We start from the raw sequence: 18,254 nt of genomic DNA, 5'->3' as shown, positions 1-18,254 counted from the left end.
AAACAATGCTTAAGTTGTTATTTCTTTAAATGAATTATGTGACTAGTTAAGTGAGTGATGTAGCAAATAAATTGCTGATAAAAATTAGCCAGTTAAAAAAGGTTTGGGTTTCCTTGACATTGGAAGGTGACCTGCAGTCCACAATTGCTGATACTTTCTTAGGATCCATAGATAGCCTTTGAGAGTTCAAACAATATCTCAAATATTATACTTTAAACTCACTGAACTCGTTTCAGGTTTGCACTATAGTTGATTCAGCCAAATGAAGTTTGTAAGGCAGTTTTCCTCTTGTCTCCTGCCTTGACATGCAGAAGATGATATGTACCACGAAGATCCTGCTTTGTAAAAATGTTAGCTGCTTTAAATACATTGAACTCGCATTTTTCAGGTCTACACTATAAATTGATTCTGCCTCAACCTGCCCTGTATTTGTGTCACTTTTGCTACGTTTTCTGTTCGTTACCTAGGACCAATTCCATGTGAATGTTAGGCTAATATTTATTATATAAATCTAAGAAGATCAATCGATTCTGATTATACTTGTGTCAGGCATTTACTTACTTTTATATTATTGTTTGACCTTCCCATATGATCACCTTCGACTGCAAACCTGCAATTGTAATGCCACACGGAACATAGAAACTAAAAGTTTTAAATATTAAAGTGGTGATGCATGCAAATGATCCCAAAATACCACCGTGCTAAGCAGTATTTCTTTATTGAGGTGTACTTTCCCTTTCGCTCCTTGCAACGCAGATCGAGATGGAAGGGAGGAAGAATCTGGAGATTTGGCAGTTGAAGACTTGCATGTTTTTTGCAACATAAATACAGACATATTATTTTATGGAAGATTTGACTTTATTCACCTCTGCTATTATTGTTAAGATGTAACAATTTCGGGTGAGTGAGGGGAACATGGCGGCCAGTTGAGAGCTGGACTGCAAGCTCTCCGGATGGGCGGGTGCTAGTCGGCGTATGGTGACACCAGCACTGGAATACGAACCTCCAGGACGGAGGTCTCTGTAAGCGGAGGTGCAGTGGAGTTGAGCCGGGATTCCTGGCTCCGAGCGGCGTGTGACAGAGACAGTGGGTGAGGCGGTGAATTTGGAGTCGGCGTGTGCTCCGGCAAGGAGAGTGGAGGAGCGGTGCCAGAGACGCGCGTCGGCTTCTGGAGCGTGGGCAGAGGCAGTGAGGGGTGTGCGCCGTGGGAGTCGCTACACCTCTTGTTGTTGCCTTCGCGGAGTGCTGCTGGAGAGTCCTGGGCTCCCCCTGAAGGGACAGCTTGGTTGGAGTTTGAAGAAAGAGGTCGGTGACTGCACAAGAGAATTACAGTGCATGTCGCCGATCAAGCGTCACCCCAGAGGCTTTCGGGCTGAAGTTGGTGAGGCAGGGAGTATAAGGAGAGGTAAGCCCAGGCCCCTGGGGCCAAACTCTATTTCTTCTTCTTCACCCATAACTGTTGCTAATAAAAGAAGGGGTGAAAGCGGAGTCAGGCTTCGTAGTGGGGGTATTGAGAGGCCGAAAGCTGGACACAAGGATTCATTAACAGAAGGTTGTCAACTTTCTTCCAAAGACAAGAAGGAGTTACTCCATAAGGGGTGTTTGGCTTTACCTTTGGTGAAAAACAATAGAGTGCTTCCGATTACAAAATATTTTCAGAGTACGGTTTCTCCCCCACAGGACGCAGTGGTCACCCAATTTTCCTTTGGGGACTTGGGGCAGAGTCAGCAGCACGCAAGGTCTGATGATATGTTAAATCAAATAATTGAAGACTCTGCGGGCAAATGGACGCGTCCTCCCCCCTTTCAACTCTGGGTATTGCCGAATCTACCCCTTAAGTCTCCCCTGCATCTCATAGCGCAGTGCTTCAGGAGTTGTGAGTCTCCGTAACTAAAGAGGTTAGGGAGAAGTTTGAGATTTAAAAAAATAATCAGGCTAAAATTTGTGAAGCTTACTGGAGAATAAAATTAACTTGTTGACTGACAGACTAGGCAAGTTGGAATCAGTAGTGGAGGACCAGGATAAGTGACTGTTGGCTAACAGCCAGGATATTTCACAGTTAAAACTTGGAGAGAAGACTTTACAGGATAAGTTGGAGTTTTTTGAGAACAATATGAGGAGGAATAATATCAGGTTGTTGGGGGTCCCTGAGGGTATGGAAGGTGAAGATGTCAAAGGGTATGTGATATCACTGATAAGTGATGTTATCCAGAGTTTAGCTCATTCGAACCAGGAGGAGGATATCAAAGAATTCATTGGGATCCCTTTAGAAAGAGTCCTGGAAGGAAAGCTCCTAGGAAGATTCTGACAAACTTTGCTACTTACGTAATTAAGGAGAAAAGGTTGGCTGAAGCCCTCAAAGCTGGAAGTTTTTCTAAAGGGGACTGGTCTTTCTGCATAAGATCAGATGTTTCTAGAGCAACTTTGGATAGGCAGTGGGAACTGGGGAACTTTATACAAGAGCTTCGGTCTCTTGGGGCTACGGTACAGTTGAGGTTCCCGGCTGCCTTACGAATCATGTGGAGGAATAAAATGTATAATATAAGAGATCCGGGGGAGGTTCGGATCTTTATAGATCAGATAAAGGCGTCACAGTAGGAAACGGGAAGTTTTGCCCTATGGAGCGCTCAATAGGGGTAACAAGAAGGTTATCCTAAAAGAAGAAGGGAGGGTTCCCCTTGGGTTGTGGGTTGGCTGTGAGGCTGGCTTTTTGGTGAAGGGGTGGTTTTGCAATAGGTGTGGGAGCATGTGGGTAAAAAAAGATAAAAATAAGAATGTCCTCATAATTTGTCTAAATAGGAGTGGTGGGGGTGGTGTTCAGATTCCTTTTGAAAATGGTTAAGCACCGGGGTCCACAGTTGAAGATTCTCTCATGGAATGTCAATGGTTTGAGGGTAAAGCGAAGAAGGAGGAAGATTTTTGAGTATCTTAGATTGGCAGATGAGGAGGTAGTTATTCTGCAGGAAACTCATCTGCGGCAAGAAGAGTGGGATAGCTGGCTTAAGCAAATTAAATGGGTGGCGTTCAGTGTGAGCACTAATCAATCTTGCGCAGTCAAAGGGGTGGCAATTTTGTTTAAAAAGTCTATTAGGATAAAGGTGGGTAGTGTGCAAGTAGGTTCCAGGGGTAGATGGGTGGTGGTGGAAGTGTGTTTGAATGGGTGTTGGATTACAATGGCAGGATATTATGGTCCTAACGTTGATGACCCGACATCGTTTCAAGAATTGTATAATCTTCTACTTTTAGCTAAATATCCGGTTGTGTTAGGAGGCGATTTTAATATCTTACTGGATCCTGCTTTGGATAAATCTACCCCTCGGGGCATTGTTAACTCTCCTAGAACTCGGTCACAGGTGAGGCAGGCTATGATAGATTTTTGGATTGGTCGATATTTGGCATTGTAAAGGGGGTGAAGGGTCCAGATTCACATTTTACAATAAGAAATGTGGCCATAAATCTAGAATAGATTTTTTTCTAGTACATAAGAGCCTGTGTGGAGAGGTGATGCAGGTTGCTCATGTGCCAGCACACCTTTCGGATCACTCAGCTATAAAGCTACAGTTGAGCTTTAGGGTCCAGATCCCTGAGTTTAGGTAGACTATAAATCGATCTTTACTTCTAGACGATTTAATAATGGAAGTAATAAAGAAGGGTACAAGACAGTATTTTGTATTAAATTATGGATCAGCTAGTCTACGGAATGTATGGGATGCATATAAGGCATACATTAGAGGGAGGCTTATTAGTTTGGCTGCCCATAAGCGTCGAGAGGAGAAAGAGAAATTAGGAAGTATTGAAGCGTCTATAGCCGCCCTACAAGCACTAATACATAATGCACAAGGGGAAGGGAATGATTGTCAGTTGGAGAAATTGGAGTGTCAAAAGGAAAAAGCAAGTTTGGTTTTAGATCTTTTCTTAGAAAATCAAAATAGGAAAAAATGGGAAAGTAATCGGTTTGCGCATTATGAGTATGGGGAAGGGTGCAGCATACTCTTAGCTTGGAAGGTTAAGACAGACCGCTCAAAGAAGTATATTTCATCGATTAAATTAGATGCTGCAGGTCGGCTTTGTACTGAGCAATCACAAATCGAAGAGGCTTTTGTGTCCTTCTTTCAAGCACTTTATACAGAGACTCTCGAGAATTCAGTGGAGCAGGTTGGAGAATTTTTGAAGGAAGTCCACCTTCTCGCTTTGGACGATTCGGTACGGCAGTTGTTAGGTAGTGAGATAAATGGGAAAGAGTTGGCTGAAGTTATACTGTAAAGGCTTTGAGGAGAGGGAAAGCATCTGGGCCTGACAATCTACTGAATGAATTATATAAGGTACTATGGGAGGAACTTACACCAATCTTATTGGAATTGTTTAATAATATGCTTTTAGAGGGGGCACAAGCACCTAAATCATGGAATGAAGCTATAACTGCTTATTGTTAAAACCAGGTAAGGACCCAGTGCAGTGCTCATCATATAGACCTATCTTGTTACTTAACACGGATTATGAGCTTTATACAGGGATTTTATCTAGAAGACTTGGGAGCGTTATTGCTAATTTGGTACACCCAGATCAGAAGGGATTTATTAAGGGTAGACAGTTGTATGAATTAACTCATGACCTACTTGCCGCTGTAGATCTGGCATTGCAGGGGGAGGCTCCTTTGGCAGTTTTGACTTTTGATGCAGCTTAAGCATTTGACTGCGTTAATTGAACCTTCCTGCAGGTTGTGATGGAATTATTTGGATTGGGAAATTCTTTCATTAGAACTATGAGGGAATTGTATAGGTCCCTGACAGCGAGGATTTTGGTTAATGGTACGCTGTCTCAAGAATTCAGGATTGGTCGAGGTACTCGACATGGGTGTCCTTTGTCACCCTTGCTCTTTGATTTGTATATTGAGCCTTTCGCAATACTGTTAAGGGCTTGCGGGGATATTCTTCCTTTTCGGAGCAGTGGGTGGGAAAAGAAAGTAGCACTTTACGCAGACGACTTGATGATTTATACTAGCAACGTGGTGGGTTCTTTGCCTATCATTAACTCATTGATGGAGCAGTTTGGCGGAATGTCAGGTTATAGTGTAAATACTGAGAGGACGGAGATCATGTGTTGGAATATGGCCTATGATTCTCTATTAGTTAAAAAGGAGATTAAATATTTGGGAATTCAGCTCACGGCCAATTCCAGTGAAGTGGCAAGGGTTAATTTCGACAAGGCCTATATTAAAACCAAATAACTTCTTAAGGCATGGGCCGCTCTCCCCTTTCTCTAATCGGCAGATCTAATATTTTAAAGTTATGTATTCTTCCAAAGTTCACATTCTTATTTAATGCTATCCCATTAGAGTTTAAGTCACGCTGGTATAAAAAATTACAGGGCGACATATCTATGTTTATTTGGGCATCTAAGGGAGCAAAGATAGCATGGAAGAAGCTATGTAAAAAAAAGGAGTGGGGGGGATTGCATCCCCAGACTTTTATAAGTACTATTTGGCGTTTCAACTAAAGAATATTAGAATTCTACTGAATGAGAAGCTAGACTATACTCCAGTATGGAAGGCTTTGACGATGCATCTTGCGGAGGGGGCTGCAAATTTTTTGTATGAATTTGGGCACCTGAAATTTTTCAAGAAGGTTCGACTGAAGATTCCTAGACAAGCTTGTAAGGTATGGGTGCAAATTTGAAATGCGCTAGGGATAGCTTATTATTGTAGCTCTGACCCTATTTGGGATTCACCGGGTACCCCTGAGTGTCTTATGGATAAGTTATCAGCTCCGCTGAAAACTAATGGGGTGGTAAAGTGGGGGCAGATTATAGAAGACTCTGAATTTGTATCTTGGTCTACATTTCAGGAGCAAACAGGGGGTACAGTTTCCAAGTTGAAGTATTATCAGCTATCCAGCTGGGTTATGTCTCGTCAGGTTGGAGAGACTGGGGGAAGTCCTTGGGAGGAAAAATTAAGTCAGACATCTATAAACAAGGAGGTTGCTCTATGGTATCAGGCATTGTTGGATGCTGTTGAAGAGGTTCCTCCCTTCCCGGTGTTGAGATGGGGGAAGATTTTTCCGAATTTAGACATTATCTCCTTATGGCAAAAGTCATGTTCAAGATTGTGGTTTACTGTCAAATCTGCAGCAATGAGGAAAAATCACCTGTTTACCCTGCACAGGGTATATTGGTCACCGGCAAGATTGACGGCCATTGGGAAATCTAGGAAAAGTTGTCCGCGATGTGGGGATTTTAATGCGGACGATCTTCATATGTTTTGGCAATGCCCAGGTTTGACTAGATTTTGGGAGGACATAGGAAGTATTCTTAAGGTCATTTTGGTGGGAATTTAGAAATAAGTCTTTTTTTGGTTATGTTTGGGGTATAAGATCCAGAACTTATAGGTCAGAAAGTTTCTGTACAGGAAGAATATCTGTTGTTTGTACTAATGCTTTTGGCTAGACGGTAAATATGTTGTAAATGGATGGGTTCAATACCTCCGACTGCTTAGGAGTGGCAATCGTCAGTAATACGGTTCAGTAATATGGAACAGGTTGGCCCTCTTAGTAGAAGAGACGATTTCTGGGTGATTTGGAAAAATGTGCATCAGCACTAAATATGGGTGGATCATGTTATGTGGCTTTTTCTTCTTTAAAAATTAAGTCCAATGATTAAACACCCTCCACCCAATGGGTGTTGCTTCGGTACGACCACTATTTGAGTTAATGGTAATGTGTGGCCAATGATATATGTGGGAAGACTTGGTGTGTGTAAGAAAGGTAGTTTGGCCCGTTGGTATTGAGGGGTCTACTCTTTGTATGCACAAAACAAAGGTCTTTCCTACCGAAGCGTGGGTTGTGGGATGAGGACAAAAAAAAGAAAAAGATGTAACAATTTCGCATGATTATAAGCCAAAGATTATTGAACAAACGCTGCATGCTCGCACCGGCACCCGCACTCCGCGCTCTCGGAGCTGTGTTGTGCAAGGGCCAGGGTGCCCTGCGTGAATGCTGAACTGAGGATGAACCGAAGGAGCTGCAGATCGCAAAGGAGTGTGAGGGAGGCAAAGTTTAGGCTAGGGGGAGTGCCACCCACTACGAATTTGGCTGCCCGAGGCAGAAGCCCCCGTCTGAGCACTCAGCGTCGGGACATACTTCAGTGACACCAATCATTCAGTGTAAAAGGTCATTTATTTAAGACAGGATTGTAACAATAATACATACTTTAACTTTTCAACGTATGAACCCCAACTTTAACAGAGCCCCACCCTTTAAGATTTCCTCGATCATCTTTTCACTTCAAAACCCGTATTTTTCGCTTCCACTCTCCTAGACACTCCCCTTTCCCTTTCATGCCCTACTTGCTTCGTGCATCCCCCGCACTCTAATCCTTCACCTGCTTGTTTTTCCCCTGGAAGGGTGGCCAAGCCCGCATCTGACTCTCCACCCTCTCCCATCTACTGCCTCACTTTCTTCATTACAACCTGCCCTAACTGACACTCAGGAACGCCCCAGCTAGCTCCCCTCCGTATACCCCCGCATCGCTATTTCCTCACTACCAGTTTTGCCTGTTGCCAGATGGGTGGGTGTCCAAATTCCGCTCTGCTTGATGATCGGTGCGGAAAGAGGCCGATCCCTCCACCCACACCCCTTTTATCCCCCAACCCTTAGACCCACCCCCACCTACCCATAACCTATCCTGTCCTCTGCCGTCACTTCCCGTCTCCCGAATGTACCCATGGAGAGACTAGAGCGAGTATCCCTCTCCGCGAGCCCCTCCATCGGGACATACTTCAGTGACACCAATCATTCAGTGTAAAAGGTCATTTATTTAGGACAGGATTGTAGCAATAATACATACTTTAAACGTATAAACCCCAACTTTAACAGAGCCCCGCCCTTTAAGATTTCCTCGCTCATCTTTTCACTTCAAAACCCACATTTTTTGCTTCCACTCCCCTAGACACTCCCCTTTCCCTTTCATGCCCTACTTGCTTTGTGCATCCCCCACACTTTGATCCTTCACCTGCTTGTTTTTCCCCTGGAAGGGTGGCCAAGCCCGCATCTGACTCTCCACCCTCCCCCATCTACTGCCATCCAGCATAAACCCACTTGGAGTTTTGCTGCCCCACCAAAAGGAAAAAAACACACTACTGCAAACGTATTACTTTACGCATGCTCTCTGAGCCACATCTTTTCTCCCCACAAATCTCCCACCAATAACCTCAAATCTGTCAGATAATATGCGTTCCCCAACTTGGACAAGTGCACTCCGTCTGCCTTGAAAAGTGCCTCATCTTGCTCCTTGATGTCCTCATGTTTTAAAACTTTTATCCCATGTGACCAACACGCTCGTCGAGGCACAAACTCAGTCCAGACCAAGCATGTACCATGCAACCTCTGTTTGAGGAGTTCCAAGTCTCTCTGCATGTGTTGCAGTAGTCTGAGCCCTGACAGTTTCACAAGGTCGTTTTCCCCCTGAGATAAGCAGCAAATCAGTACAACTCCAGTTCAGCAAGCTAGAAGTAATAAACTGAAGCAGATTTCCCCACCTCATGCCGCTTTTGCCCCACCAGAAAACTTCATGTTGACTGCTAGGGAGTCCGAAAGCCCGTCCGTAAATCTGTTTTTCTGCAAACTTCGCCACCCAGTGGATAAAGGAATCGCCGACCAGCCATGTGACCATCTTGTCCTTCTGTGGGCCGGACACACACCCTGCAAAGAAAAAGAACTGTAACGGTGGTCACCCAGAAACATGTGCTAAAACTGGACTAGCCAGCATGGATCCAAAACAACAAACTCTTCTACGGCCTCACATAGCGCTCGCAGTATCTAGACTTCCATCTACCTGTAGCCCTAATCCTTGTCCAGTCCCAACCCAAATGGGCCGCAGCAGTAGCTGCCCCAATCCTGAAGGAATGTGTACCAAAATCAAGAGCGTGACAACCCGTAGCACATGCAACAACTGGAAACTAGTAAGCTTTGCCCCCGACCTATGCACAAAAACTCCACTCTCTCCCGCCAATCATCTCACTCCATTCCAACACCGGGAAAGCAGCCACATTACCACCTCTGTCCAGCCATACTCGTTTCCCTTTCCCTAACTGATTAGTCTTAGAGCGCCTGAGCCAAATCCCCAAACGATCCCCATGCAGGCAAACCTCCCTGACCTTCACACCTACCCATCTCCCAAAACCCAACAATTCGGACACTCGAAACGGGCCAAAAAACATCCACACTATGCATAAACGAAACAAATCCAACTCATATTTGTCATTGCAGCGTACCGGCAAAACATGCAAAAGTTCCAACAATAACTCAAAAGTAATGGGCTCTGTAGCTGCCCAACCTGAACTTGACCTGACCCTGCTCCAGCCTTTCAGCATCTTTCACAACAAATCATTCCGCGCCGGATCAAAACCAAAAAAGCGTTTCCCATAAAAGGAGACCCTGCCAATTTGCCACCAATGGTCGCAGGCGACAGACCTTCCCCAATCAGAAAGAGCACAAAACGCAATGCGCGTAACTCTAGCTCATTAGCTCTTTGTAACCAAAAATTGCCCGAACATAACTCGAAGCATTGAAAATCCAACCATGCCAGCCTGTAACTCCGCAGAGTGGATTCCGCTAAGGACATCTCCACCAGCCCAGTGATCATCACGCCCCCCACTCCCAAATGTCTGCCGGGACTGCAGTCTTGTGCCACTCCGCTCCTGGTGCCAATGTGCGAAAACGTTGCCACTGTGAACGAGACAGGGAATCTGCAATCTCGTTGTATACCCCAGGTATGTGAGCAGCTTTGAAAATAACATTTAATGATCAACAACAAAGCATAAACTGGCGTAACAAGTGCAAAACCCTGAGGTCCCTCCCTCTCTGCCTGTTAACTAGGTCAACGACTGTCATGTTGTCAACCCGAAAAACCAATGTCCTATTGGCTAACTCATGCTCCCATACTGCCAAGGCCACCAAGAGTGGAATAAATTCAAGGAAAGCAATGCTCCTCCCCTGCTGCAGCCATTGCGTGGCCCATGTTTCAGCGCATCATCTTCCATCCCAGAAAAGCCCGAAGCTAGTGGCTCCTGCTGCATCAGAATAAATCTGTACTTGCCAAGCTGTATCGACTTCGCAGAAAAACATGGACACACCACAAAGTCTGCCAAAAAGGTTTCCCACACCCTGATATCCTCTCTCAAACCTACCGAGACACAGATCCTATGGTGTGGCAGCACTGCTCCTGACATGGCTAAACCCAAACGCCTACAGAAAGTCCTACCTCCCCGGACTACCCTGCAAGCGAAATTAAGGTAGCCTAACAGCTTCTGAGCTGTCCGCAGATCAATCTTGCGGAGTACCTGCACAGTGCCCAAGAATTCCAGCATCTCTTCAACCTTAGGCGCTGGCAATCTGGCAACAAGGATATTTGCATCCAATTCCATACCCAAAAAGGTTAAGACTGATTGTGGCCCTTCCGTCTTCACAGGAGCCAAAGGCACTCCCACATGTTGAGCTAACTCTTGAAAAGCCGTCAGCGCCCTCCCACAAGCTCCAGAAGTGGCTGTCCCTACAAAAAGGAAATCATCCAAATAGTGCGTCACCGTCCGATGACCACTCTGTTTGACAAAAACCCACTGTAGGAAGGTGCTGAAAGCTTCGAAAAGTGCACATGAAATGGCACAACCCATAGGAAGTACCCTGTCAACATAAATTGCCCTGTCAAAGTGCATACCCAGCAGATCAAAATCCTCTGGGTGTAAGGGCAGCAGCCTGAAAGCCCTTGGATGTCGCATTTTGCCAACTCTGCACTTTTGCTACACCCGCTGACCAGCTTGATGGCATCATCTACAGATGCATAAACCACCCTAGTGTCCTCGGGTGCAATGAAGTCATTAACAGAGGCACCCTCTGGCCAGGACAAATGATGAATCAGGCGAAATTCACCTGGGGCCTTTTTAGGCACTACTCCCAAAGGAGATATTATCAAATCCGCACTTGGCCAATCATAAAAAGGTCCCGCAATTCTGCCTAAAGACACCTCTTTAGCCACTTTGGCCCGCAAACACTTGTGGCATTTCCTTGGCAGACCGCAAGTTGTCTGCCTATCTCCTCAGATGTGGCCCTTGGTAACCAACCTGAAAACCCTCTAGAAAACCCCACGCTAACTTACAAGCTGTGTCGCTATCTGGATAGCTATGTAGCCAGGGCAGAAGAGTCTCCAGCCTAATTGGCGTAGGAGCCTTTTGGCGCACTAGCGCCCTGCATGCCTCGTCCTTTGGACACCCTCTATTGCTCTGCTGGGCTGAAAAGGGAAAAACATTGTGTGACAGAATGACGGCCCCCGCACTTGGAGCAGTCATGCTTAAATTTGCAGGGCTGTCTGGAACAGAAACCTTTGTTAAAGTTCCAACATGTTGTGGAAACCGGGGTCCGTTGACCCACGCCCGCCCGTCCTTGGGCAGGATGGGCCTGAAAAGGCTTGTAAACCACAGGCAATCCACTTGCAGTGTGTGTAGACACAGTGGACTGAGCTGACGCCATCTACTGCATCCACAATTCTGGGTCTACATCCCCCCAGGGTTTATCGGATTGACACTCACCCTAGCCCTGAATTCCTCGTCATAGCCAAGCCAAGCGAAACCCCCAAAATGCATCTGGGCTTTCCTTATAATATCCATATACTTAAAAAGTGCTATGGCCCTGTCTGGGAACTTTTCACAATGTATGCTTGCAAAAATCAAAAAGGCTGACGTCCAGTTATCCATCATGATTGGAACTCTCGGCCTACTTGCTAATTCCCACACCTCTTCCTTGGATCCCTCTTTGGCCTGTATATCCCTATGTAGGAGCTTAAAAACATCCACATATTTGTGCTTCCTTATCCAAGCTTTTGTTTTATCTGCTACGTGTGAGCCCAAAGGCATGGCCAGACCCATGTATGGAAGATGCTTCTTGTGTCACCCCCATCTTTGTCCTCAGACCCCGTGACCTCTCCAGTCATCTGATTTCCTGTTTCAATTGCTGTTGTTATAACGGCCTCCTTAGCTTTTGCTTTGTCTCCACCCTGCAATACCCCTTCCGTAGCTGCTTCATGAACCAAGAAATCACCTACCCCATAGACTTACGTGTGCATGACCCACTGAAACCAGAACTGTCCCCCCAAACTGACCACCATTGCCCCTTACCTCTGCCTTGCGCCCCCAAAGGCTGTGCAACCTTCTTCGACCTGCGACCACATGTCAGCCCATGCCGCACCTCCTGTGGCCCACCAACAAACATGGGAACCTGCAAAATAGAAGCAGAAGAAGGGGTTGCGCCACACTTGCGCCCTCGCCCCCTCCCTTTGACACTGCTCACCTCCGCTTCATGAATCTCCCCGTCCTCCCACTCATCCACATCCTCCTCATAATCAAGTTCAAACACATCCTCGTCATCCATCTCACCCCTGTTGTCAACACCACCCCTCATTCGCAAATTACTCGCCGAGACTTCTTCCGTGCCCTCATGGCACACACCATCTCTGCGTGAACCTCGATCCAATGATGTAGAGAAGGCCGCGGAAGACCCTCTAGTGCTTCAGACCAACGTGCAGGGGCTGTGTTGCGCCCCGTTGGCATCACCTTCTTTCTGCCAGTCTCAGACACTGGCATTGTCCATCCCCTCAACACCTTCAGCAGCTCTTTTTAGCTGCCTGCCTCGTGTCCCTGACTCATCCCTCTCTCTGCACAGCTGGGCCCACCTTTCTTCAGTCTCTGCCACAATACGGCGCTGTTCATCAATCCTGGCCTCCAAATCCCAGGCTTCGACCAGGTCCCAACTGCCCTGCCTGTCCCCTCCCCCAGCTCTGGCCCTGCTGCCCCCTCCCCGACCCCTGCTTTGACTTTTTTTACCTGCCCACTCCCTGTCTTGGCCTTAACAGGCCCACCCTTTGCTTTGCCCACACACTTACCCCTCTTTTTAATTGGGGGCCCGGGGCCCTTCACTGGTGCTGCATCACACCTGGGGCAGGAAAGATCTAAAGGGGCCCACTCAGTACTGGGCCCGGGCAACAACTGCTCCCCTTGGTCTATGGCCAATTCAGGCCCATCAAAATGTAGCTGTTCCTGGGCGTTCCCAGGGGCCTCTTCTCCCAAAAGCTCTGGCCCTGCTTCCCCTACTGCTCCCTCCTCTGCCTGCCCACTGCCGAGCTCATCAGTGTCTTGGGGAGGGCTGGATGTGCCTCGCGCCCGCCCCGTTGATTTCTTACGTTTTTGCCCCCCCCCCCCTTTCTGGTGAAGTACACGCGGCTATTACTGCCGCTACCCGGCTCGACGCAGTGCACCTCGGCCACACTATGCCGAACCAGGCCTGGTCGAGTACCCCAGGCCTGAGGAGATTGGCTCGGCCGGCTTCACTGATAATGCGAAGCACGGCCCCCACCGCTTCAGCGGCGTGGCTTTTTGCCATGGTGCTGAAGCAACAGTGGCGTAATCCCGCTGGAAAGAGCTGTTCCAGCAAGGCTTAACGCCTAAAGCCGGTAAATGAAAAACCTGCCTACCTACACACCCAGAAACCTCCTTTGGCCAAATTCTGCTCCGCTTGATGATCTGCGTGGAAAGAGGCTGATCCCTCCCCCCACACCCCTTTTATCCCCCAACCCTTAGACCCACCTCCACCTACCTGTAACCTATCCTGTCCTCTGCCATCACGCCATCACGTCCTGTCTCCCGAATATACCCGTGGAGAGACTAGAGCGAGTCTCCTTCTCTGTGGGCCCCTCCAGTCGGAGTTCCAGGGCTACGGCGCTGAGGCAAAGCATGTGGTGAATCTGCCATCCTCCCCTCTGGATCACCCGTTCTTCTGCACTGGACTCTGGACTTGAGTGTGGTGTTTTCCTTCGTGCCACGAGTTGCCGGCTGAGTCTTAGTTTCAGTTTCAATCAAGGGGTTGGAGCAGTGATAAAGCAGAATTCTCGGCTATATTTTAGTCATAACAGACTAGATAGCGGATTTCATGCTATAGATCAATGAACGGAACCAAATCTGCTTTAAAGTAAATGTCATAGTCATCAAATTAAATATCGAGCAATTCACTATACATCACTATAGAATTAATACCACCATTATTAACCACACCAGTTTATTAAGAAGGTAAAATATTTATTTCCCTACATTAACAATGCTAAAGTCACGAAAATAACTCTCAAATTCAATTGATACATATAAAGAACCAATAAAGGCTGATTAAATTAATGAATGTAACTTAGCTTGATTAAAGCAAATAAGAACAACAACTCAATAGAGATTACACAAAACCATACCAATAGAATCCGAGCAAGAGAAATTGAATACATTGAATTAACAAACAAAAAGGTTCAATGACAATTCATGAGTTTGAGAGTAACACCTCACTAACCACTAATTAGCATTAACATGTTGGGCTTTATGTAAAAGATTTAGGGCTAGATGTATTAAAGGATTGTGCATTCGCACATGGTGCGGATCAGTAAAATCCACTGTTTGCGAATGCATTTGCAGTGCAAATTTAAGGAATCAGTAAAATAGTGATTCCTTAAAAATTGCGAGCAGATAATGCTTATCGCACATTACGATTCCCAATGCATCACAGCAATTCAATGAATTAAGCGTTCGCAAATTGTGGTTAGTCGCAAAATGGGTTTTTGCATTTTCAATTCACCACAAATTGAAATCAGGTGGTAAACAGGTGCAACCTATATAAACAGGCCCAGAATGCATCAGCCCTTTTCAACAATGGCTGCACTCTATGTCATGGCGAGGAGGATGAGGATCCTAGCAGGTTTGAGGAGAGGGATGAGGAGACAAGAGCGCATTCTTAGAGTGCCCATTACCCTGTTTGAACAGAGGGGAGGAGGAGATTTTTGTAAGTACAGGTTAAACTCTGCCATAATGCTTGACTTGATAGCTGTTTTACAACCCCTACTGCAGTTAAACACACACAGAACCAATGCCATACCCACTCATGTGCAGGTATTATGCTCCCTGCACCTCTTACCCTCAGGAAGCTATCAAGGTGTCACAGCAGTAGCTGGAGCTTTCAGGTTTCTTTAATGCATTCCTAAATGCCATGCTAACCAAAATCCATATGCACATAAAATTCCCCAACACCCCACAGGATTTTCAGAAAACAACATTTGAATTCTACCAGGAAGCCTAATTTCCACGTCATTGGCTGCATTGATGGGACACATGTAGCTGTCTGTCCACCATCTGCCACAGAATATGTTTATTGGAACAGAAAGAGTACACATTCCATGAACACACAAGTCATAAGCAATGCCTCCAACATAATAACGGATCTTGTGGCAGATACCCATGTAGCACACATGATTCCTACATCTTTAGACACAGTGGAATACACACAAGAACTCTTGCTGGGGAGTTTGGCAAAGGATACCTACTTGGTAATGTAACAGTTAACAATGTCACATAACATCTATGTGATGTCACAGATAACAATAACTCATTTTACTCTCTTGTCATCCTAGGAGACAGTGCATATGCAGTGCGGTCCTTCATCTTAACACCCTATCTCAATCCTGCCACGCCAAGTGAAAGGAGGTACAGTGCAGTAAACAAGAGGACACATAGCACGATAGAGAGGACCTTCGGCCTGCTGAAGAGTCGTTTTAGATGCCTTCACAAGTGTGGGGGTGCACTGCAATACAGTCCGGAAAACACCTGCAAAATCATGGCCACATGTGCTATGTTGCACAACATCACAACGATGAGAGGCATACCAGTAGAACCCACAGAGCCTGACTCCAATGAGGATGACGATCCCTTCCCACACCTTCACCCAGCAGACAGAACCGTTGCAGCAGAGGGCAGACTGTCAACACCAGGACAGTACGTGCTCTACAGGCAGCATAATGCAGAATGACAAACCTTATGCAATGTAATAATTCATGCATTGTGTGCTGATATGGCATACTAACTTTTTGCATTACAGGCATTTATCTTATCATGTAATTAATGATGTTTGTAATGTATTGTTCATTTTCAAGCTTGTTCATTTGCAAAGCCTCTCTTACAGCCTGGCTAGGGTGTGGCATGTGGACGGGGCTTGGGTCTATTTAAGGAACCCAGCCCAGCTTCACTTGCTCAATATTCAAAGGTCCCAGTGTAGAGCAGAAGCATTTTCCAGGGCTCCTGTTCCAGAGGCCTACTTGGATATTTCCTGGCCCTGTCCTCATTCTCTTGCTGTTCAAGTAGGGCGGTAAGGCAGAGTTCAGGAAAGACCTCAACTCCATTTTCTAGAAACATTTGAGTTTTTGGCTATGAGATTTACTATGTGTGCGGTTTACTCTTGGCACTTAACCCTTGCAGTTCGGATCGGCAGAGTGCGCAATCATTTGCAGGCATTTGGATCTTGATGGTTGAATCGGCAACAGTGAGCGCAATTCAATCTTGGCAATTAACCCTTGCAGTTCGGATCGGCAAAGTGCGCGATCATTTTCAGGCATTTGAATCTTGATGGCTGAATCGGCAACAGTGTGCGCGTGCGCAATTCATTCTTGGCAATTAACCCTTGCAGTTCGGATTGACAGAGTGCGCAATCATTTCAAGGCATTTGAATCTTGATGGTTGAATCGGCAACAGTGTGCGTGATTCATTCTTGGCAATTAACCCTTGCAGTTCAGATCGGCAGAGGGCGCAATCATTTCCAGGCATTTGAATCTTGATGGTTGAATCGGCAACAGTGTGCACAATTCATTCTTGGCAATTAACCCTTGCAGGTCAGATCGTCAGAGTGCGTGATCATTTCCAGGCATTTGAATCTTGATGGTTGAATCGATAACATTGTGCGCAATTCATTCTTGGCAATTAACCCTTGCAGTTCAGATCGGCAGAGCGCGCGATCATTCCAGGTACTTCAGTCTTGATGCGCAGTCTGGCAATAAGGTGCGCAATTACTTCTGGGCAATTGAATCTTGTAATGTAGATTAAACAGACTGTGATCTTTCTAGACAGAACAAGTTGAGTCAGTTTGCCAATGCTACAGTATCATTCATGAATCATATAGCAGTTAATTCTTTGGGAACTAATGTACTGATTGACTCTTGTTGTGATGTAATTGCTATTTTAAGGATTACCTTGAGAAAGTTTAATGTTCAGATTATATGATTATAAAAAGGTAATGGTATTGAAAAGTTCTTGATCTCTCATATTATTAGAGCATAAAGAGTTAAAACAAAGTTCATGAAGATTAATGTGAATGACCTTGCTATTGTGTTCTTAACTCTTGCTTCCACAGGTCTCCTTTCCCGCTGTTCCCAACCTAAACCCCATCCCTCGCTTGGCCATTTTTTAACTCTGTGCTATAATGGCTAGTAGAGTTTGGAGCTGCCAAGAGGTGGACATATTGGGAACAGGCACAAACCCCGAGGATCCGGTCTCGCTGACAGAATAGTGAGCCCACAAATTTTTATCCTCCTGGTTTGTGCTAGGTTTTCAATATGGCCACATTGGACGAGTTACTTAAGGTAATTACGCAGCTTCAAGTGGATTTAGTCGAATCTAAAAACATAGGGGGTCATTACAACATTGGCGGTAAAAGCCGCTTACCGCCGTGCAGAAGACCGCCAACACATCGCTGCGACCGCGGAAATCCGCCACAGCTATTATGACCCACATCTCGGAATCCGACAAAATTCAGACACCCACACAAGTCCGCCACACCAAAGGTCAGTGATAAACTGGCGAAAACAAATCCTCCACCAGTACGCCAACAGAAACACGCGCATGCTATCACGACCCACGAATGCATGCTGCGGTCTTTCAACCGCGGTATTCCATTGGCGGTACACACCGCCGCGCTCAAAATACACACACATCTCCAAAACAGCCACATTGGACAATTCCAAATACACACACCTGATACACATACAAACACCACTCCCACACAATCAATACTATATAAAACACACACCCACATCACCCACAAAGCCCTACGACCAAAAATGTTGACGAAGGCCAGAGAGACTGCACAGCATAGACAACGCCACCACACAGAGGCACACAACACCATCACCCACACAACATTCACGCACAAAACACCACACACCACTACACATCACCACACTCATCACCACATACACCACCCCACACATCACCTACACCTCCCCATGGCACTGCAAAGACACCCCAGGTTCTCGGAGGAGGAGCTCAGGGTCATGGTGGAAGAAATCGTACGGGTAGAGCCACAGCTATTTGGATCACAGGTGCAACACACCTCCATAGCTAGGAAGATGGAGCTACG

General features: G+C 46.1%; 1 long non-coding RNA gene across 1 annotated transcript in view; it reads left to right on the top strand.

Moving 5' to 3' along the window:
• Nucleotides 1-17,087, top strand: part of LOC138301933 (uncharacterized) — a 162,052-nt gene extending 144,965 nt beyond the window's left edge. The window contains exon 3 of the long non-coding RNA XR_011205173.1: nucleotides 15,481-17,087. This is a non-coding gene — a long non-coding RNA (uncharacterized lncRNA). The remainder of the gene's footprint in view (nucleotides 1-15,480) is intronic.
• The last annotated feature ends 1,167 nt before the right edge of the window (nucleotides 17,088-18,254 follow it).

The sequence above is a fragment of the Pleurodeles waltl genome, chromosome 6 (genome assembly GCF_031143425.1).
Source record: "Pleurodeles waltl isolate 20211129_DDA chromosome 6, aPleWal1.hap1.20221129, whole genome shotgun sequence".
NCBI lineage: Eukaryota > Metazoa > Chordata > Amphibia > Caudata > Salamandridae > Pleurodeles > Pleurodeles waltl.
The sequence above is the reverse complement of the archived record's forward strand: the minus strand, read 5'-3'. Positions and strand labels throughout refer to the sequence as shown.